Here is a 25,294-nt window from a genome sequence, read left to right as displayed (position 1 = left end):
TGTGCTTTTTGTATAAGTATCTGTAATTTCATTTCAATTTTTTATTTGCCTCTTCTTTCTGCATTTGTTTCTTGTATATGTCTATTTGTATTCTTGAGCTGTAGTGGTAGAGAAGGCCTGATGGCAAATCCGCCAGATTAAATAGATCAAAAAGTAAATGAAGGTGTGAATAAATAAATAAATAGGTAAATTAGTGAATAAATGAATAAATAAATAAGTAAATAATTAAAACGAAGAAATAACTAAGTAAATAAAAATAAGTTGTTAAATAATTAATAAACACATAAATAAGTAAATAAATAAACAAAATAACGCGCTAGAACATGAAATGCTTACACAAGACAGAAGTCCTGTTGCATGTATCACTGTCTGAAGTAAAGAAAGAGTAGCAACACATCTTGGTATACTATTTATGTATTAGTAAGCAAACTGAATTCTAATAAATATTATTCAATTTCTATTTGCCAGTATTTAATACTCGTCAAGATATAAAATAATAGGCCTAATCTCCTTTTGTAATATAAATGTAGGGAATAATAATATCTTAAAGATAGAAGATGTGAAAACGTTCGCATCTTTTATTGTATCGGTATTTCAACGTACTCGTGCGCTTGCGTATTGTCGTGCCGACGTCATCAACAATGGCCGACAGAAACGACAAGACGGATCGTTTCCATGGAAACACTGTGGTTTGCTTTTCTCGGAAGAATAGTTCGGTATGTCCGGAATGCGATCTGCGTTTCTTTTGATGAAGAAGGGAGGCTATCCCTTCACGGGGGCAGCTGCATTTGCTGGGGGCTCTCGTATGGGAGCCTTCCAGACGGCGGGAAGACCTGCGTATGCGGTTGGACCGCGGAAGGAAGGACCTGCGGGTGCGGAAGGCGGGCCCCGTTTTTCGTTCGGTAAGCCCGATTTGGTCAAAATTGTGGGGATCGTTGGGGCGATAGGGCTGGGGGGCTACTACCTCTGGAGTAGCGGCAGTCCAGGGGACAGGAGGGGTGCCTCCACGCCCCCTGAGCCTGTCCCTCCGCCTTCATCGCCTCAGCCTTCCCCAACACACCCCCGGTACTGTACAAAATTCAAATACTTTTATGCTCCCCCCTGCACTGAAATACACCCACAACAAGTGAGACGACGATCACGCCGCTCACGCCGCACACACCCACCGCCATCTTCTCCGCCTAATCCAGTACCGCCACTACCCCCGCCACCCCCCCATGGTATTCTCAGGGATCCTGAGAAAGACCAGGGGGCCGACCGTCCGCGCCCGAGGGTCACGTTTGACCTTCCTCCTGAGGACCCTCAGGAGGAAGCGATGGCGGGACCTTCTACAGCGGGCGGCCTAGGCACTGACACTACCCCACCACACAATACAGACGATAGTCCTCCCCAGTCAAGTCGGCAGGATGAGTCCAGTACGGACAGTGACAACTCTGACTCGGGCATTATGTCGGAGGAAAAGAGACCCTTTGAACCCTTTCGACTTTGGAAAAAAACCCCGAACGAGGAAGCTTTGGAAAAAGTTTTCGAGTATTCTAGAAAACCGTCTGAACGGAAGTAGGGGAACACTTCCGCGGCTGCGGTCCTGGATCCAAATTCTGGTCGACCTGGTTGGCGAGTTGGTATAGCGCTGGCCTTCTCTGCCCAAGGTTGCGGGTTCGATCCCGGGCCAGGTCGATGGCATTTAAGTGTGCTTAAATGCGACAGGCTCATGTCAGTAGATTTACTGGCATGTAAAAGAACTCCTGCGGGACAAAATTCCGGCACACCGGCGACGCTGATATAACCTCTGCAGTTGCGAGCGTCGTTAAATAAAAAACATAACATTTTATACAGTCGACCTGGTTGGCGAGGTGGTATAGCGCTGGCCATCTCTGCACAAGGTTGCGGATTCGATCCCGGGCCAGGTCGATGGCATTTAAGTGTGCTTAAATGCGACAGGCTCATGTCAGTAGATTTACTGGCATGTAAAAGAACTCCTGCGGGACAAAATTCCGGCACACCGGCGACGCTGATATAACCTCTGCAGTTGCGAGCGTCGTTAAATAAAAAACATAACATTTTATGCAGTCGACCTGGTTGGCGAGTTGGTATAGCGCTGGCCTTCTCTGCCCAAGGTTGCGGATTCGATCCCGGGCCAGGTCGATGGCATTTAAGTGTGCTTAAATGCGACAGGCTCATGTCAGTAGATTTACTGGCATGTAAAACAACTCCTGCGGGACAAAATTCCGGCACACCGGCGACGCTGATATCCCCTCCTTTTGCGAGCGTCGTTAAATAAAAAACAACATTTAGGCCTATATATTGTCGACCTGGTTGGCGAGTTGGTATAGCGCTGGCCTTCTCTGCCCAAGGTTGCGGATTCGATCCCGGGCCAGGTCGATGGCATTTAAGTGTGCTTAAATGCGACAGGCTCATGTCAGTAGATTTACTGGCATGTAAAAGAACTCCTGCGGGACAAAATTCCGGCACACCGGCGACGCTGATATAACCCCTGCTTTTGCGAGCGTCGTTAAATAAAACCAAATTTTCTAAAAAAAAAAATAAAAAAAAAATAAAAAAAAAAAAAATTAAAAATAAATAAAAAATTAAAAAAAAATATAAAAAAAATTGCAAACCACAAAAATTTAATGCACTGCCCAATGGTAGGGAGGTTGGGAAGGGCAGGGCGGAACTCGACATGCAGCCACCTCCACGTGGTGAGTTCTGGGTTGTTTCAGTTCATATGGAATGACACAAGCGAAGAGCTGCATCTCAACTGTGAAAGGTGCTACAAAAATTCATACAAGGTGGAAAATGTTCAATAATAGAAAGTTCACGCACTAAATGCTTAAGATTAAATAACAGAAGCTTCCTTCTCCATTTCTTTATTTTTATTTAGTAAGAAATCGATTTTGTTTCTAGGAAAGGTCGCTCTATCGCAGTGAATTCAGTAGCAGTTGCAACAGACGGCAACACTCTTCCCTGCAGCACAGATGGCAGTCACGAGGAGATCGCCCTCACACCCTGTACCCGCCGTGCTGTGGCTTAAGATGAATGTAACAAAAACATTATCGTCGTTGTTCCTACAATATCTCCTATGTGCAAAATATAATTTTTTCAGTAGGAAGAATAAACACATTTATTAGTGGAATTTTGTTCATTTATTTATTCCACACATTTAAATAACATCTGTGTGCAGTCAGACTACATAACTGATAACAATAATCTACGCTTAATAAGCCAGCGTGTCACAACTACAAAAATATATGCTTAATATTCACATAGGAGATTACATGTTCCTCTACTTCACATGGGAGGAATTGCATTGCATAGGCTACAATATAACAAGCGGTAGTAACGCGTATACAGTTACAATGAGACTGACAAATTGAGTTTAATTAAACAATTTAAATTGTTCAAAGTGTATCATTTTTTGGTGTGTATTAAGAGTCATAAAGCGAACAGCACTCGACCGACTGCGCCATCCAGACCGACTACTTCACTTTGCTTATCCGCTCTTCTACTTTGTATGTCCTCATTTTCATAGCTCTCCGTATATAAATATTAGAGATATTTATCTTTAGTTGGTACTATTCTAATACACATTTCTATTGTGACGAGAAACGACCAGTAGATTTTATCCAGTGTCCTCTCATTCAATGTAAACTTGTTCTGCTTTAAAACTCCAAGTTGAGAAATTAAAAAATCTGTAGTTTGAAGTGATCCCTATTCGAGGTAGGATGCAGAAAGACTGGAAAACAGTCTCTAATGTCGGCTTTAGAAATAGTAAATGTCATGTGGCACGTATGGGCGAATCCAGAAATGCATATAGAGTGTTAGTGGGAGGGCGCAGAGAAAAAGACATTCGGGAATGCCGAAACGTAGATGGAAGGATAATATTAAAATGAATTTGAGGGAGATGGAATATAACAGAGACTGGATTAATCTCGCACAGGAGAGGGAGAGATAGCGGGCTTATTTGAGGGCGACAATGAACCTCCGGGTTCCTTCAAAGCCGTAAGTAAGTATATAGGTCATGTTACATGTTTGATCATTGAATGAGCAGGCAGTATAAGCATCTGACAAAGACAGTACGCACATTTACCCTACATTTCCTACTTTGTTTTTTTATTGCAAAACAAAATTTTGGCTATAAGTAAACTTAAGGTGAATTCAATGTTGCGACTGGAGTATCTACAATTTAGCCATTCATTGCAAAGTCTCGGCTCAAGTAGGTAATCTAAAAACCTGGTGTTATTTTTCAGAGCAAAGACATGCTACAACGTGATTAATTTTGTATGTATGTATTTTCAAATTGTACCGGTATTAAAAACTAATTTTACATAATTCGCATACACAAATCTCTCCGTTGTTAATAAAATGAAATTAAAAATTGTAATACCAGGATCAAATTCTAGCGAGGAATAGATAGACAAAAACATAGAAAAGTCACAATATACATACTTTGTAGACTAACATTTAAACACCATAATAAGATATTTAAGAAGTAGGATACATAAAGATGAAAAAAATAATATGTTATAATTTGAGATAAGTTATATAATAATTTCTGAATTAAGAAAAGATTATGTTGAGAATGGAGATGGATTATTATATTATTATTAATTATTATTATTATTCTTATTATTATTATTATTATTATTATTATTATTATTATTAGCTCCGCTGGTAGAGCAGCTGGCTACGGACTGAAAGGTCCGGGGTTCGATCCCAGGTGGTGACAGGATTTATTCTCGTTGCCAAACTTGTAGAACAGCCTCGAGGTTCACTCTGCCTCCTATAAAATTGAGTACCGGGTCCTTCCCGGGGGTAAAAGGCGGTCAGTGCGTGGTGCCGACCACACCACCTCATTCTAGTGCCGAGGTCATGGAAAGCATGGGGCTCTACCTCCATGCACCCAAGTGCCTTCATGGCATGTTACGGGGATACCTTTACCTTTATTATTATTATTATTATTATTATTATTATTATTATTATTAGCGTCATTAGCCGCAAATCATACAGATATTTTAACGAAAATATAAAATTGAGAGAAATGATATAATGCACTTAGAGAACAAATAAACTTGTTTTAAAATACATGATACATAATATAAACTAGGGAACTCTGTCCTATGACTATTTGAATCTGGAATCGAAAATTTCATTGCTACAAGACGGGAATTCTAGCTGAAGTTTTATTATCGAATTATATAGACATGGGCCATTATTTGCACTACAGGTATGTACAGTTGTCAAAAGAAAAAGTGGCCGCTCTCCAGAAGCAAAGTTCCCTTCGGGTATCTTCGCTACAATTCGGAGACAGGCGATGTTACATGTTGTTGTACCACGTTACCTAATATCTACAGTTATTATTCAAGTATTCTCTGTGTTACTTAACAGCGTAATGGTAGCGTTCCTGCCTCTTATCCGTGAGGTCCTGCGTTCGAATACAACATAGTGCTTTTTATGTTCTTTTTTGTATTGTTTTCAAGACAGAGATACAAAACATACATAATTGCTCCTTTCTCTTTTATGATTGTTTTAGTAATTAACATCAGGTTCATGAAAGTATTATGTCATGACTTTATCATTATTCAATATGACATTATGGCTGCAAATATGACGTCACACTGGGAGGTCAGAGCTGGGAATCGAGCACAGCAGTCGCTTTAAACTTAGTTATGGTGACAAAGATTGCGCGAATTGTTTTAATCTACGCGAAAGTAATAAGCAATATAATGCCGGGCTGTGATATGTATGGCTACAACAGCCACTCGAAGAAAACGAAATGAACAAACATAAGATACTACGCATTTCCGAAGGACAAGGACGTAGCGACTAGCGAGCTCGAGGTTCACTGTCGAAGGGCGGACAAGTTCAATTTATAAGACGCTAAATTACGATTTTTAAAACAAGGATGTTTGTTCTGACATTACGATAACTTCATAAAAGTAATACACTTGCTAAAGTCTTTGTCACGGCAGTAGAAACATTTGAATGTATGCATTTACAAATATATTAAATAGTATTATTATTATTATTATTCTTTTTTGCGGTTGTCCATTAATTCATTTTCACCTTCGGTGCACTGAGTCATTGCTGTATCATCAGCATATTATCATTGTTCATAATTATAATGTCCCGTAACAAATATTTATTTTCATCAACGATGCCTTCGAGTAATATAATCAAGATCAGAACCGCCTCAATGTAATGCTTTACTGAAGGCAAGGCTGGATATTGGTCCCAGCGTGACGTCATCTGTGCAAGTGAGAGGGGACGATAGCTGCGCACCGCCTCGCCAGTATTCTTCCACCATGGGACATTCATAAATGGGCAGGTCCTTCAATGCAAACCCAACATTCTCCAATCTGTCCTATTTTCTGTCTTCCTCTTAGTCTCCGCACATAATCCACATATCTTAATGTCGTCTATTAATTGATTTCTTCTGCCCCGAACTCTTCTTCCGTTCACCATTCCTTCCAGTGCATCCCTCAGTAGGCAGTTTCCTCTCAACCAGTGACCCAACCAATTCCTTTTTCTCTTTCTAATCAGTTTCACCATCATTCTTTCTTCATCCACTTTTTCCAACACAGCTGCATTTCTTATTCTGTCTGTTCACTTCACGCGTTCCATTTTTCTCCACATCCACATTTCAAATGCTTCTATTCGTTTCTCTTCATTTCATCGTAATGTCCATGTTTCTTCCTCACACAGTGCCACACTCCACACAAAACACTTCACTAGCCTATTCCTTAGTTCTTTTTCCAGAGGTCCCCGGAAGTTGCTCCTTTTTCTGTTAAAAGCTTCCTTTGCTCATCTTTGCGATTTTTCTTGGGAAGGATAAATGCGCTAACGTCCCGTTGCTTTCCGCACACCACTGTCTCTTTCGAATCTTAATAGATCCCAGGGACCCAAGCGTGGCGGTGAGAGAGTGGATTTGACTAATTGGGCCCTCCGGACTTCACCGAAATTCACCGCATGGGTTAAATATTAGTTCTATCAGGATTTTTGACCTGATCAGAACCGGGAATTCCCAATTAGCCTTTGCCCCCCGCATCCTGGACGAACTTGTACAAATCGTCGGAAAATCTTGGAGGGGGATTGGGCCACTTTTTCCGCAAATGTTTCTTTACTTGTGCCCTCGTAGTTCAGGCGGAAAAACGTCGGAATTTAGATGTAAACGTCTCATTTTCAATTCCTCGTCACTGCTTTTCATGTTATTGTGTTTGAAGATAGTATGATATAATAATATAAAAAGAAAAAAAACTAACACCAGTATTATGCAACTGTATTGTTCCAAACCTAATATTAAATTTATGTTATTTATGTCGCATAAGAACGATAACAGAATATAAATGATGACTTGAATATTATTTATATCGCTAACAACGATGACAGAATATAAATAACTTCAATATTATTTATACAGGATCACTAAAGAACGATAACAGTATAAATGGTAAATATCGGTTTGTTTAATTAATATAAGATATTATATAATATATAATTAATTATTTAAGGCGGTCTTGGTTCTGTGTGGAGGACGGTTGAACGTCAATAGTAGAAGGGGTGGGACTGAAGTATATTCGAAAACTCAGGTGCAATAAAAATTGAACTAAAAATAAAATGATGTCCCTGTAGTAAACCATTCGATGTGTAGATTTAAGGTTCAATTAAAGTAACAATTTTTATTTCATGGGTTTGAGCTACAAAATTAATTAGGTTTTCATCACAGACATTTCATTTAAGAATATTTATATATTTGGTTAATAATAAAAACATTAAATTCGGAATGGATCACGTTTGTTGAAACGAATTGAGAGAATCACAAAATTTATCAGGATCACGCGTAACTTATTCCTGAGTTCGTTGTGCGCAAGAAAGTGGCTTGTATTCAGAGTGTTAAGAATATATTTCTCTTTAGAGAGCAGATCACTGTGAATCGAACCGTAACCCGTCTCCACCTACGCTACTTATGAAATTTGTGCCCAAGCAACATCTACACAAGCGATACACATATTTCCGGGTAGGTGAGTCTAATCAGGACGCGAAGTCTAAAAACAAATTTGCTGTTGAAGTTGTTGTTCGTACTAAGAACAAACTATCACGTAGAAAAATAATGCAATGTAAAGTAATGACAAAGATTATTTTCTCACTCTTCTATACATAGCAATATAGCTGTAAGAGAAATAGGCCTACAACTAGCATCGGTCTGTTTTTTTCAGAGCGTGTTGGTAATTTGCTTGATTGTCTATTAGATATTGCTTTTATTTATGTCTACTTAATTATTAGTCTTCTTACTTTATTAATAGGCCTACTTAAATTGCAACAGCGAAATAAATATAGCCTACTCCTATGAAGAACACATCTATGCAACGAATATTGGAAAAGTGTAGTTGCTCTATTTCATTTTGAAAATTGTTTCCATTGCAACATTAGAACAATGCATTTAGGTTACAATGATAAGCAGTGTTAATGCTCAGTTTGTTGTGTATTTAGCTATAGTATTGTCGTAACGTTAAAAAAATAGTTGCATTGATAGTGGAAGCATGGAAACATGTCATCTGAATGATTTAGCGACTAGCTTCCATCCATTCTGAAAACTCGTGGATAAGAAATCCTTTCGAGTATGGTGTAATGCAATTAAAAACTTTGTCTAAGGAGGAGCAAGATGAACTTGTTGTTGTTCCTTGTAATGGTTCATTTAAAATATTTTTCAAAGAATGTACACTTGATCACTTGAGGTCAAGGTATTTTCTGAGAATAATAAAATAGGTGAAAATACATTGAAACACATAGTTCCATTTTGTAGCACATACTGTATCTCTGTGAACAACATTTTCAATATTTTGTTTCCTTAAAAAACAAACATAGAAATTGGCTCGATGTTGAATCTGATGAAGGGTAAAATTAGCAAATATTGTACTAGATGAGGTAAGAATTGTCCCAAACAAGAAAAGGTGTGATTTTTTCCATGACATCTAGAATCAGGTATATACTGTATGACCCATTTAATTGTTGTTGATATTGCTACCTACGTCTCAACTTCTAATTCTACGCAGGTACTAAAATTTAAAGTTGTGGGTCCTAGCATGCCTTATAAATAAAAGGGGGTCAACAACTCTGAAGTTGGCTTATGGTGCGTGCGGACTTGCTCTCTGTATGCAACCATTTGGTTTGTTATGTCGGTCTAGTAACCGCTAATCAGGTGCGTTTTTGGCGTTAATTTCTAATTCCAAGAGTATTGGTAAGCAAAAATAAAAGTGAATAGTGTTTCTTTGTATATGCGAAAGTATTAGTAGCAGTAGGATCTCTGTTCTAAATGCTCGTCTCATATATACCTTCAAGGATATAACTCTGGTGTCACCAGATGGATTAAAATTAGATTAATGGTAAAACTCCATAACTGGAGTCGAACCTGTAGTTTTCCAGCTTGCATCACAGCACCGAACCTCGCTTCTAGTGCGTACCTCACATGAAATTATTTATCATAAATAATTTTTACTTCGTTATTTAACGACAATGTATCAACTACTAGGTCATTTAGCGTCGATGGGATTGGTGATAGATGGTATTAAGCGTGATGAAACCGAGGATTCGAAATAGATTACCTGACATTCTCCTTACGGTTCGAGAAAACCTCGGAAAAAACACAACCAGGTAATCAGCGCAACAGGGACTCGAACCCACGCCCGAGCACAACTCCGGATCAGCAGCCAAACGCGCTTCTGGCCGAGCCACGCCTGTGGCTTCACAAATAAATTTGCAAGTGGTCGATTATAGTCCCTTCCTGATTCCGTAATAAATTGTCGCTATAGTTTCAAAGATAAAAAATTAAAAACTGACATGCAGCCAAGAGGCAATTAGAAAGCGAGCATAGTGTGAACCGTTGCTTTCGTTAGTTTGCAAGTTTCGGCCAGTGTCAGCAGATCGAAAATGGCCCTACGAGCTGAAGTCTGCCGCTAGGAGCGGAGATGAACACAAATCTCTGGCAACGTGGATATTGACATTATTTGACAGTTTTTATTTATTTGGTAGTTTCGTCACTGCTGAGGTTTTCTTCGATTAAAAGAAAGCACAATAATTTTCAAACACAGTACAAATTTTGAAAGTAACTTCTATTAAGATTGTTTTATATCCTTTCTGAAAAGTTCTCTGTCTATTATATATTCTCCCGTAAGCACGTGTCTGTATACTTCGTTGCACCTTGTACATAGCACCTTATTGCACACATTAAGGTAAGGAAAAAGTTTTTTAAAAGAGTATAGCAGCCATATTGCGAACATGTGATATTTTTATTCTTGCAGTCGGTCAACATTGTGTACACGTGAATGGAATAGCGAAAAGCAAATTCAAGTTTCTCTTTCTAAAAATGAGTCTTTTCACAAGTAAAAGAATGCACTAAATATCAATATTATTCTTCCATAAACCCTTCCTCTAAAAGCAGTGCGTGATGGCCAGCAGTACTGAAGCAGCCCAACTGTACGTAGCATAAGAGAACACGTCATGTAAGATCTGTCAGAAAGCGGATTTACATTGCAAATAGCCATTATCATATTACGTGGAATTCAGCCTTGGTTAAACTAAGTTATGAATGATAAAACTGGTTCTTAATTGGTTATTTTACGACGCTTTAACAACTGCTATGGTTATCTAGCGTCCGAATGAGATGAAGGTAATAATGCCAGCGAAACGAGTCCAGAGTCCAAAGCTGAGGGTTATCCAGTATTTTCCCGCCACAAGTTGAGGGAAAACCCTTGAAAATACCTCAACCAGATAACTTATCCCGACTAGGATTGAAAATCGGGCCGCTCTGATAAATGTTGAACAATAGCCAAGGAGATTAACTATCTCTTTTTAACCAACAATGTACTACTTGAACAATTTCAAGGGGAAAAATGTTCCGGGACTGGGTATCGATCCCGTGATCTCTGATTGAACGTACCAGCGCTCTACCGACTGAGCTACCCAGGAACTCCACCCGACACCGTCTCAATTTTGCACTTATATTCACACAACTCGAATGTGCTGACGAGACGCCAGAGACCCACATGGAGTGCACACAAACTGTGTCACCTGGAATTGTGGTTTTCTGTTCAGTACCTACAGTAACGTATAGGCCTATATTATGCAAGTCAAGTTATCAGGTAAAGATTGCTGTGAAACAGACTTGAATAATTTCAAGGGAAATATTATTCCTGGGCCGGGTATCGATCCCGGGACCTCTGGTTGAACGTACTCAGCCCCGGAACAATTTTTCCCTTGAAATTATTCAAGTCTGCATCACAGGAAGCTTTATCTGAAAACTAGATTTGCAACATAATATTTGTAATTTTTAAAACAGTTACCGGTAGTCAATATTTAATACACCACTTCGAGTTCACACAGGCCTTCCTGATGTTAATGTTTAGGATGAAATTTAATAATTTAGAATGAAAAATACAAAAGGCAGATTATTCAACTCACTATCATATTACAAGTATTGAAGATTGTGGTCTGTCGCCCTTCTAGGTCGTGCAGATATCTACCTTACGTTACAACATAAATAATACGTCAAATAACAGCGGTGGGTAGTGCCAAAGCGTAAGGCTAGAGATGAAATTCCGAGTTTGAGCCCTGTTCAATTTCTTTCTTTATTGTTCAAGATGACATCTGCAGCTGGTCCGGCAGCATGGAAACTTGGACGGTGAATCTGTCGAGAAACGACTAATATATATCCAGCAGCTGTACTGGATGAAGCTCTCTTCACGCCTGAAGCGAGATTGACTTAGAAGGGACTCGTTCGCAAGTTTCTGAAAGGAACAGTAATTCTTTGACTGTTGCGCCGCTTCGTGTGACCCACGCATTCATTCATGTCGCATCTCAACACTGTTGAGAACAAATAACTCCATGGCACTACAGCTAGGGCTTCCATTTGTTTTTATTTCACACTAGATAGACCAAGGTGGGACTTTTGTTCTAGTACGTGGGGTCAGCACGACTCCGATCTCCACGAGACAAAGTAGGAAAGTACATTAACAATGAATAAACATCCATGCGCGTTGACAAGATCCGATCCTAGGACCGTAGCTCCCCGCCACGTTGAAACTGGGTGCAACCTTAGCGAAGTTAGTAAGTGTTACCGACTAAAATGTAATGCCAAGTAAGATATAGTCAGACGATTGTTGTACATACGATGAATATCTATGGTTAGATCCGCATAAATCCGAGTAGGGTACTGGCACCATTTTTAAAATGAATACTAGTCTGTATAGCTCTACCGATGAATTGTATATGCTGTAATTTGAACAGTAGTCTGTATAGCTCAACTAATTTAATTGTTTATGATTATAAATTGAATTAATCTACTTGATATTAATTGTACAAATTTGTATAGTTTAATGAAAGTATGCTTGTAAATTGAATTAATCTGATTATTTATATTGTGTATGGGCTATTCGATATGAAATCGATAAGTAAAAAACCTCGGATTTTTTATACTCTAATTTTTTCCCTACTTATATAAAGTGCTGAGGGGAGTGCATTTTCAAAAATATACTATCGAAAGTCAAACGGTTTTCGTATTATTGAGCGACAAATTTAGCGTATTTTATAAAAACAACATCTTAACACTGTTGTGAACAAATAACTCCATGGCACTATACTCCATAGCTGCAGTGCATATTTCTGTACCGATTACTGTGCACTTAACTGCGGAATCCCGGCCAAACAGTCACTCAGCTGAGTGCGCTCCTTGTATAATGGCAGTTGACTTGGACATCAAACGTCAACGTATATGCCTAACTTGGAGTCAGGCCAAAAGGTAAACATTCAAGGAGGAGGGTTCGGTCCGGTGCTGTGGATTGAATTCGGCGTAGCTCAGTGGTCAGAGCGCTTGGTACGTAGAACCAAGGACCCGGGCTCGATCCCCGGCGCCAGAGCGAATTTTTCTACCCAAATATTAATTGTCAATATTACAGATATTATTCTGTAGGACAAATTAATAAAAAAATGTCTTTCATCTTTCAAAATATATACAGGTCTAAAATCACAGCTCTATGACCGATATGTGATCGTAAACGATGCGGTTTATGTGCGTATACCAGATGTTTCAGACCACTCGTATCAGCCTTTTTTCTCGAAAACTACGTTCATAAAAAATTTGATAACCAAAACCAATGTGAAGAATCGATTGGGGTAGTACCATTCATTGTAACAGATATAATGTAGGGGTACCTGTGGTCAACTTCGAAATTTCAAATGAGAGCATGGGTCATTGGAGGTACCACTGGAAACTACTTTTAAAAAGACCAACTTTTTAATGAAAAACTTTTTTTTTTCTAACTTTTATTTTTCACTCGCAAAGCAACAAAAGTGGTATCTTCTGAGAAACGCAGTATGATGTTTATGTACGTACATTCTTCACAGAAAGTGTTCAAAATGTACGCCACCCTGTGCTAACCAACGTTCTGAACACTTCCTAACTTCCGTGATTGCACTTCAGCACAGCTGAGAGACCCACAGGCTTCTCTAATTCTTTGTTTCATGTCTTCTCTAGTTGTTTGACGCCCCTGGTAGCACATGTCTTTAATTCTCTTCCATAAGAATAAATTTGGAGCGAAGTCAGGAGATCGGGCTGGCCAAGCTACTGGTCCTCCTCGTCCAATCCATCATAAAGGAAATAACTGGTTAATAACTCGTCGAGCCCTACGTGAAACGTGAGCCATACAGCCGTCCTGCTGAAGCCACATCCTTAACCGAGGCGCAAGGGGAACGTCAGGAAGCAACTGGTGCGTGTTTCGGAGGAAATGTGCGTTGTCCTCAAAAAATATGGTCCTATGACTCGTTGTTGGAGAAGGCCATATCATGTGTTGAGGCTCCACACGTGCTGGTAATCCACGTCACTTAGCCAGTGTGGATTATCCGGAATTCAGTAACGGCCATTGTAGAGATTGATGTGACCATTACTTTTGGAAGTTGCGTCATCACTCCACAGAATTCTGAGCTCGAAATCACAATCAGTGTTTAGAAACCAGTTGCAGAAATCAACACGAGTCTGGAAGTCTTGTCCCCCAAGTTCCTGATTGAGATGAATATGGTATGAATAAGGTTTGTCTATCGGAATTGTAAACACTGTACGTATTATGGTGCTACCCTGAGTCAAATGGCAAGTCTTCTTGTGTGGGAGAATTAAAGACATGGTCTACCAGGTGCGTTCAACAAATAGAGACCAGGGAAAACAAAGAATTAGATAAGCCTGTGGGTCTCTCAGCTGTACTGAAGTGGAATCACGGATGTTAGGAGGTGATCAGAACATTGTTTAGCACAGGTTGGTGTACATTTTGAACACTTACTATGAAGAGTGTACGTACATAAACAACATACAGTATTTCTCAAAAGGTATCATATTTGTTGCTTTGTGAGTAAACAATATAAGTTAGAGAAAAAAAGTTTGAGTAAAAGTTGCTTCTTTTTAAAAGTAGTCCCCAATGGTAGCTTAAAAGACGCATGATATCACTTGAAATTTCGAAGTTGAGCACAGCTACCCCTACTTCCGGTTTATTATGGAAAGTGTTATTACCTGTACCACTAATCGATTCTCCACATAGGTTTTGGTTATGAAAATTGTTTTATGAACAACAAGTATCATATAGTTTTCGAGAAAAAAGGCTGATAAGGGTGGTCTGCAACACCTGGTATATGAGGACTCCAGAGTCCAGGCAACTGCTAGTCGGAAGATTGACTTGAAGGACAACAGAACTGAGATCTAACCAATTTTCATCCCTGTCAACACGTTAACGTCGACAACTCCTTGATACTCAAGCTACAATGCACTCACTACATTCTTCCACGAATAATACACATAATCATACATAAACATTTTTGCGCCAGTATACGGACCCACACAATGCCATAACACGACAAAGAGCATGTTTTGTTTTTAGTATAGTCGCCATGTTAATCACTATTGTTGATACAAAATATAGCATTGAAGGAACAATTGAATTCGGAGAAAAGCGATAAAGAGAAACATCTATCGACTCGTGACGAGAAACATTTGAAAGCACCAAGATTCATTTGAACACAAAAATCACACTGTGACAAGATCGCTAAGTTTTCGCACCCTCCTGCTACGTGAGCGCTATGCTGACGTGATTTATGAATGAACCAATCATAGGCATTCAGCTTACTTCATTTCAATAGCGGAACACTCTATCCAGGGTTGCCATACGTACCATAGTCGTACGATTAATACTATTTTCACTAATTGTACGAGGTACTACCGAACTCTAAGTCGTATGAAATTTTCTACGATTATTTTACTGAAGGAACAAAATTATTTTGGAACTCACAATGTCGGACTATAATTAAAAAAAAAAAAATCTCTCTCTCTCCCTCTCCGTCTCCCTCTCCCCCTCTCTCTCTCCCTCCCCCTCCCTCCCTCTCTCTCTCTCTGACACACACACACACACACACACACACACACACAGACAAAAAGTAATATGTCTTCAGAAATCTGCTAACTTCATTGTTTGTTCAGCAATGGAAGTATATTTTTTTATCAATGAAATAGTATCGCACTAGGATTAAGAAGTCTAAACGCACCGACATTTCAGCGGTGTCGGATTTGAATCGCCTGCACACAAGGTTGGTATTCATCTCCAGTTATATATCAGCCTTGGACTGCAGGTGGAGTAATTTGATGTCAGGTAACCATTAGGTGCCGCATTGAGTGATATTAAATATCTGCCTTTGCGCCAGCCAAAGATGAAGTTCCTCCTGGCTTCAACATAATATTGTTGTTTCCGGCCAAGCGTCATCATGCATGCTTTACCGAAAATGACAGTGTTAATGAAGAAATGGTAATTTGAATGCTAATCGTCATTGTGGATATCAACTATAATTACTAATATTCCTGACTGGACGAAGAAATGGATGCTGAAATAGGAGACTGGACTGGAGAATGCTGGGTTTGCAGTGAAATACCTGCTAAAAACACTATGAATGAATGAATATAAATTAATAGGCCTATGAACCACTTTCCTGGGTGTGAAATATATTTGTGCGCACTATCTGATGAAGTACGACAATTTTCATAAGTTGTTCCGACGACTGCGATTAATTTATCTGGCAACCCTGTCTCTAACTCTAGTCGAATAATGTCGACAAAAAACGAAATTTACCGTAGGCCTAATTGGGTGTAAAAACTTGACATCTCGTTTGAGATTTACCACTATGGACGATATTCCTCTACTTACAACACCTCGAGATGTATAAATTATGATTTCCAAGTACAGAAAAGCTCAGGAAAGTATTTTTCGTTGAGATTCCAACAGATAAAAATTATGATTTGAGAGTATTGTGTCACCCTAAAATGCTCCTTTGTTTAACTAGCCATAACTCGAAAACCAGTAAACGTTCTGACTTCTTAATTTACTAGGTTATTTTACGACGCTTTTCAACATCGTAGGTTATTTAGCGTCTGAATGAGACGAAGGTGATAATGCCAGTGAAATGAGTCCGGCACGGAAAGTTACCCAGCATTTGCTCATGTTGGGTTGAGGGAAAACCCCGGAAAAAACCTCAACCAGGTAACTTGCCCTGACCGGGATACGAACCCTGGTTTCGCGGCCAGACGCGCTGACCGTTACTCCACAGGTGTGGACAAAAAGATTTTGAACAGCGACCACTTTGAAAACTAATTTCCATTGTTTCTTAATATTTTTGGACCCTCATCTAACCTGAAATAGAAAACATTTACCGTTCATCAACTTTTGAAAGTTTAGATGTCTATTCTGAATAGATCTACATCTATTATCACACTATAATTATTTTAATTTAGAATTTTTGTCTATACCTTCTTTGGTTATTAAGCTCTGAAATCAAGCACGTTACCTCTGAATGAGGTTCTGGCTGATATGTACATCTATTATCAGGCAGTACATCACGTGACGATATGCATCTGAAGTCTGATTAGTGTAATATGTAGCTAATCGGCGAAGTATGCAATGGAGAGGGAAAGGAACTGGCCACCCTACCCCATTATCTCCTGATCTAGTTGCCTTATAAGTGGTGCTTTTTGTATTAAGGCCCATTCACAATGAAAATTAAACATAACCGCAACATAAACACAGAAGTTTGCGTGCAGGCTACTAAATGGGATCATTCAGTATGATTCACATAAGCATTGACATAAACATTACCGTAAGACGTTAACATGAAAGTTTGCAAACTCCAAACTTTCATGCTTATGCTTACGTGATTTGCAAACAGAACACAATCGTGGAGCGCTGAAGTATACGACAGAATATGAGGAAATGGCGTCGTTGTTATGTTTCCATGGTTACCAAGTATGTTTACTGTTATATTTATGTTCCAATTGTGAATGATGGTATGATTTCTTGATTTTACTGTAACGTTAAGTTAACGCTTACGTTATGTTAAATTTTCATTGTGAATGAGCCTTTACTTGTGAAGTTCAGATCTGTTTTCGGACAACTGACTAAACAAACAGGCCAAGCTACGACATGATAACTGTTAAATAAGCGGGAAATATCGTAGACTATAACAGAAACAACTCACAACAGCCTGATGTTAAACTTAAAGGCAATTGTTGCCAAACGCCACAAAATCGTGACGTAACAGAAATGCAACCCGCACAACACCACTATCGCAAGGTGGAATGGGTATGTCCTCAGGAAGTGCTGTGAATTACAGTTCAGAGACGGCTGCAACCGAAAAAAAATATTCTTCTTATTATTGGCCAGATACAGTTTACTCCTTTTAAGTTTTCCCCAACTATTTATCATTATTGTATTATTAACAAAAAAATATATCTACGTTCTTATTCACAAAGACAGAAGACACGTACTTTACACCGCAGAATTTTCAATTAGAAAAATGTACTAGGGTAATCATGAAGTTACAAATTACACTATAATAGGCGTAATAAAAGTAGAAAACATTTACGCTGATACTTTTTATTGTTTGTGTATAAGAAATGTTAAACTTACAGGTGGTAATCTTTATAACAAGAATAATGACATCGTACGTCATTCTTTTATGCTGAATTGAACATTTTACAACAAATTAAGGATGTCATATTTTCGCCATCAACACGAAAGAAAAATTGTTCCTCCCATTCATATTAACATTAACGTTTTAGTGTATTTCTGGTTTGAAGGAGAAAAACATTTGTCGTGACACAGGTTTTGGCGATCACTGCTTAAAGGAATACATACTCCGATAAATTTCAATTGTTTTCGAACTTCTTCGACCATTAACATGTCAGAACCAACGAGTTAGATACTATAGAGAGGCTGAAGACCTCTGATAAGCGCTCCCTGCGGAGGCCAACAGTACTATGGATCGTTCCCTACAAAACATGGCGGTCAATAGTACCACCAGCCTCCGCAAGGAGTGCTCATCAAAGGTACACTGCCTCTTTGAATAATAAGGTGTCCCATAGTTTCCAATGAATACTTTATTTCATATTCTTGTATGATACTTTCAGTAATAATATTTCACGATATATATATATATATATATATATATATATTATTATTATTATTACTTATTTGTATTAATTGTAGACTTGGGTCAGTGGAAGAGCAGGCTTTAACTCTGCACAGGTAAATTAAAATAAATTATATTTTTCGGCTGCATCAATATTTAATTTAAACATTTTGCTATAGGTTTTGTAAAAAGGTGATTTATAAATGAAAGAGTAATAATTAAGACTTTAAAATTTCCAAAATGTCTCATTCCCTCGGATTTAAATAAAATGTACCGTAAATCATAATATTCGTTGCTGGATAATTAAACCCTCTCAATACAAGTATCATTGCCGCAGAGAATTATAAGATAAGACGGACTGAGCATAAGCGAAATATCTGTATTAATAAGTTTGTACCATCAAGAGTTTAGTATTGTGTTTATAGGACCTACTCCAATTTTATTTTTATTAATGCGTAGGGCTCTTTTTGTTAACAAAGAGGAAATTTAGCACTTGAATCACACACAATTTGTCATTATTGTTTAAAATAATGGAAGAACGGTTTTATTCTGAAAAAGCCTCTGCTTAGTTGCGAGACACGTGTGAGATCAATGTTTGTTTCAAATTATATTAGACTACACTATGTCTCCATCACGCAACAATATTTGTTTCCAATTATATTAGACTACACGATGTCTCCATCACGCGACAATATTTGTTTCAAATTATATTAGACTACACGATGTCTCCATCTCGCGACAATATTTGTTTCAAATTATATTAGACTACATGATGTCTCCATCACTCGAAAAGAAGTGTACCTAGCTGTGGCTCCTGTTGTTTCTGATAACAATGTTAATCGTAAGTATCTTATCGTTTCAATAAATGTGGTGAGTTATGATCACGAGTAACTTTCTATTAGTGTCATTCTTTAATTATTATGTTGCATGCTAAGAGGTTATTTGTAGTTTTAATAATTTCAGTTTTCAAAAGTTCTCTGTGTTAATTCCAATTTCAAATGAATTTTTCTCAATAACTTAATTATTGGATTTTTGTTTTTTAAATTTTCGCCACTACCTTTCCTATATTTTACTCCTATTAGTTACATACGTCGTCTCTCTTGAAATCACCTGGTAAGCACTGAATTACATGATTTCATATTAGGTTAGATTAGCTGTAAGGTCATTAAATTTGTGACGAAGTAAAATAATTATTTATTCTTCTTCTGCTGAATACATTCATCCGTCTTCAGGTGCTTTGCTTTGGTTGCATCGAGTATAGCTTGTCATTTAATATCTGGGCTATATTTAGTGAAACTAATAAAACATAGGCCTAGAGCTGTTATAAAACGTAAAGTTTTGTGTGTATATTACTTTTTACTTATTAACATAGTTTTAATATGTAACTCAGTTCACAATAATACTAACTTCATCACAGTCATTTCCTACAACATCCAAGCCAAGCCCCTTTGTTTTGACTAACCAAAATATGGCGGACAAATGTTCAGTTGTCTTCAACTTCCAGAAGTCTTAAGCCTCTCTATAGTATCTAGCTCGTTGGTCAGAACTGGCGTCAACATAACATTAACAGTTTAATGTACCAGAAGAATTCCAAAACCATCTATTATATGTCACAGCAATTTCTGGGACGCTCTGACGGCAAAAGATTTCCACACAGTATCACTGATCCACACACATTACAGATGGGGCGTGATTTGAAGCCCTGAGACAGGTTTGTCACTAGTTCCGACTGAAACTACAGTTCCAAAATCACAGCTCCTATATTCCACACATGCGCTTTGAGGGGACTCTATTCCACGTAAATGTTGCCAAAGATATGGCTCTTGCAAGATTTGTCGCTTGTGCAAGCGTGCATGTCTTTTCAGATGACCGGACTCCGAGAAGTTCTTCCCACAGTGATTGCACTTGTATGGTTTATCACCAGTATGCACGCGTGCGTGAGTCTTCAAATGACTCGATTCAGCGTAGCACTTCCCACAAACATCGCACTTGTATGGCCTCTCACCCGTGTGTATGCGTAAATGTAGTTTCTGACTCCCCGGATACGAAAAACTTCTGCCACAAACGTCACAATTAAAGGGTTTTTCACCTGTGTGTAAGCGTGAATGCCTTTTGAGGCAACCAGAGTGCGAAAAACATTTGCCGCACACATCACAACTGAACGGCTTGAGGCCTGTGTGTACGCGTGAATGCGTATTCAGATTTGTCAGGAGCGAAAAAAACTTTCCACACAAATCACAACTGAATGGCTTCTCGCCTGTGTGTACGCTTAAATGCTTCTTGAAATCTCCCGAGTGAGAAAAACACTTTCCACACATGTCACAATTAAAACTTTTCTTCACTGTGTGCACGCGTGAATGCATACTGAGATTTGCAGAGCGCGAAAAACACTTTCCACACACATCGCAACTGAATCGCTTCTTCCCTGTGTGTACAACGTCATGACTTTTGAGACTTGCAGAGTCTGGAAAACACTTTCCGCAAACGTCACAATCGTATTTCTTGTCGTCTGTATGCAGATCCTCTTGTGGAATATTTTCGCAGATTCTTGTAACTTCACTAGTATGGGTGGCTGCAACGCTGACAATTATATGTGCCATTAGCGGAAGGAATGTCTAAATCACAAGGAATACTACATGGACATTATGATATGCTATATATTTTAATTTGAGTTTTAATATATTGACTTTCTAAGAATATTCATTACTTACATTCAAAATATTGAAAACTAATTTTGTAAATAATTACACATGCAAATATTTGGTTTTGCTCGCAATTATGTGTTTCGCTGTTAGCCATATGACATTGTTTTAAACAATCATTTTATAAATCTTCATGTATTTTGCAAGGCTATAATATATTTTCACACTGTTAATGTTTTTATGCTCGACCATGCCGAAATGTAGTAATTATACACCTGGTAGCAGTCCTTTAATGCATGTCATTAAAGTACACCTAATCATTAAAGTTCAGGTTTTCGATTATTGTCGGATATGCAATCGAAAGACAACGAGCAAAACGTCACGCAGGCTGGAAATCCAATACTGTCGGAGAAGGTTATGTTCTGTTACTATAATAATTAGCGTTAAATGTCAATAATATTCAAATAAATTCAATTTGTCATCTCGTTTTTCAATGTCGAATTCAATTTCAAGGTTATATCAAGTTTAACGAGATTATATCAAGGTCGCCGACATTCGTTACAGGGAAAAAATCAATACTGTCGCGTCTGCGCACATCTCACAATTTACGAGATTGCACAAGGTCAGTTCCCTTCCCATTCACATAAGAATAACATGAATACTTATGAATAATTTCAAGTTAGAAATATAGTAGAGTATAAAAAGGCGTATGAAACTTGCCTATAATGGTAATTAAGACGCTCGTGTGAAAATTATGAAACACGCTTGCGCTCGTTTCATAAACATCCTCGCATCTTAATTACCATCATTATAGGCTCGTTGCATAATGTACTATTATGTTCATAATATTGATATGTTATTCCTTTACACCTGATGATGCCATACACGGCGAAAGCACTGGCCACATTTCAATTATAACTATGACCTAATGTTTTTATTTGTATAATTCATTAGTCTAATAAACTATGACAGTTATTGCAGGACTTTATTAATCATTTTTTGTATTAACATATTTCGTTGAGTAATGAAAGAAATCTATGAGAGAATTTTTGTCTTCTGTACTTCAAAGTTCTAAATTTAGTATAACTTCTTCTGATTTATTTGTACGTAATTTTTGTCAATACCATTTCGAATTCCACCAATGTAATTTAATGAAGTTCTCTTCTCAGTTCTAATTTATGTGTTGTGGAAATAAAATGCCACGAGTCCCGAGGTCTGTAAAGCAATCTAGACACTCTTGTTTGGAGATAGGGTTCAACAGGACTGTCAATAACCTCATTACTGAGGTATAATAACAACAACAACAATAATAATAATAATAATAATAATAATAATAATAATAATAATAAATTACTTCAACTCGCTAAAAATTGTATAAATATTAACTTGTTCCAACATCTTACAGCTTCAAGAGGTATGAAATAGAATAAATGAAATGAAAAAAAAGGTAATGAAAGAAATATATACAAATATGACAGTAATTAAGGCAATAAACAATTTATCTAAAGAAATTTTAGTCAAGAATGGAATCAGACATGGATAGTCCATATGACGTACCTTGTTCAATCTCGGTACAGTTGAAATTACAAGAAAATTAAACAATTATTTTCAACACCGAAGATGGGGTGGCAGTAGCCCCGAAACATATCTGTTGCTTTTTAATCTCTTAATAAATTTTAATATATCGTGATCATACAAGTGCATTATTGATTTTATGCATTATTATAAAATTAAATTAATTATCACTGTACAATTACTGACCATAGCATTTCTCAATACAGTAAAGTCAAACAAATTAGTAAAAAATGGAATTGAGATAAGTAATAACAATTTTAATTCAAGTGTGCAGACGACATAGCACTTTTAGCACATTCTGAAGATAATTTACGAACACTACTCCTGCAATTTTTGACAAAGAGCAAGCGAATATACGATGGAAATTTCAGGAAATAGAACTAAGGCGTTAGTACCGTGAAAAGAACCTACAACACGAAAATTAGAAATATGTTAACATAACAGAGCATCTAATTTAAATATCTAGGCATTGACTTTACCTGAACACATTAAATGATGAAGTAACATCATTAAGATCGCATTGTAAACCACTTTTTATCAAGTTGCGTATAGTATTTACTTTGTCATTGATATATGTGTTGACCTGTCTCATTTATATGACGAAAAAAATTCTAAATTCAACCGCAAATTGTTACCTTCATGATTGTTCCAACCATAACAGAAATAATAGTTATCCTAATAAGAATAAATATAGTATCACTCAAAACAGCTTTGATACGGGTGCAATAAGACTTTAAAGTAGATTACCTTCTTATACAGAGTGATTCAGACCACCTGCAACAGTCATTTATTCCGGAAACTAGTGCATTAAAATTTTCGAGACAAAAATATTGATGAATAAAGCACATGTGATCTTTCACTTGAGCTTGATTTCATCAATCAATCTTAACAGGAAGTAGGGTCAGTGGCATATCACTTTAAAATTTCAAATCGGAGTGGTGATCAGATATGATACCATTTGATAGAGTTCTTCAAAACAAACAACTTTCACAGGAAACGTTTTTATTAATTCCTAAACTTGCAATGAGAAAACGTACGAAAAAGCAATGGGTGATTCGGACCACTGTTAAGTCGTTTATTTCGGACACTAATGCATTAAAATTTTCGAGACAAAAATATTTTTAACTAAAGCACATGTGAACTTTCACTTGAGCTTGATTTCATCAATCAATCTTAACAGGAAGTAGGGTCAGTGGCGTATCACTTTAAAATTTCAAATCGGAGTAGTGATCAAATATGATACCATTTGATAGAGCTCTTCAAAACAAACAACTTTCACAGGAAACGTTTTTATTAATTCCTAATCTTTCAATGAGAAAACGTACAAAAAAGCAATGGGTGATTCGGACCACTGTTAAGTCGTTTATTTCGGACACTAAAGCATTAAAATTTTCGAGACAAAAATATTTTTAACTAAAGCACATGTGAACTTTCACTTGAGCTTGATTTCATCAATCAATCTTAACAGGAAGTAGGGTCAGTGGCGTATCACTTTAAAATTTCAAATCGGAGTAGTGATCAAATATGATACCATTTGATAGAGCTCTTCAAAACAAACAACTTTCACAGGAAACGTTTTTATTAATTCCTAATCTTTCAATGAGAAAAGGTACGAAAAGATAATGCCATCAATATTGAGAAATGTTACAATACGAAAATGTAAACAAGGCAATGTTGACAGATGTCACTGGAAACTGGACAATGTCATTAATGTTTACAAATGTTCAAACTGTCTGCCGTTCTGAGCAGCACACACCCGTACTCTTCTTCTAACACTGTCAGTGACTAAAATACATTTTTGTCTCGTAACATTTCTCAGTATTAATGGCATTATCTTTTCGTACGTTTTCTCATTGAAAGTATAGGAAATAATAAAAACGTTTCCAATGAAAGTTGTTTGTTCTGAAGAGCTCTATCAAATGGTACCCTATTTGACCCCGACTCCCATTTGAAATTTTAAAGTGATACGCCACTGACCCTACTTCCTGTTAAGACTGATTGATGAAATCAAGCTCAAGTGAAAGTTCACATGTGCTTTAGTCATAAATATTTTAGTCTCGAAAATTTTAATGCACTAGTTTCCGAAATAAATGACTTACGGGTGGTCTGAATCACCCTGTATAAAGGAATCTTCTAAAAGGTAGCTGAGTACTAAATTGAAGGCAAATCATCTTTATGATCTTGAGGAATATTTTATTAATACTTAGTAGTATATTTTGTTTTGACGTTGTTATACACTCTTTTAATGTTTCCAGCATTGTCTGCTTTTGCCTGTTTGCCTGCCTGCCTCTATCTTTCCATCCATCCATCCGTCACAGCAAGAAAATACTAACACAAATTGGAAATTGCCCCAGTACTAAGAACACCAAAACTAAGATTAATAAATCACTTGTTAAACTTGTACATAGTTATTGATGTAAATCCGGAGATATAACACAAAAACCTAAGGAGATAAATGAAGCAACAGAAATGAAAAATTTAAGAAGCACACAAAAATCACAAAGGCATATAATCAAGTCTCATAATTACGGATGAATGCAAAATGAAACCTGTGAATAACTGGATAATGCATAGAGAAAATTAAATTGCATTAA

At 37.5% G+C, this 25,294-nt stretch overlaps 1 protein-coding gene across 8 annotated transcripts in view; it reads right to left on the bottom strand.

Annotated features, from left to right (window-relative positions):
• Window positions 1-25,294, bottom strand: part of LOC138692184 (oocyte zinc finger protein XlCOF7.1-like) — a 241,847-nt gene that overhangs the window by 135,519 nt on the left and 81,034 nt on the right. The window lies entirely within an intron of this gene.

The sequence above is a fragment of the Periplaneta americana genome, chromosome 16, assembly GCF_040183065.1.
Source record: "Periplaneta americana isolate PAMFEO1 chromosome 16, P.americana_PAMFEO1_priV1, whole genome shotgun sequence".
NCBI lineage: Eukaryota > Metazoa > Arthropoda > Insecta > Blattodea > Blattidae > Periplaneta > Periplaneta americana.
This window is presented reverse-complemented; position numbering and strand designations above follow the sequence as displayed.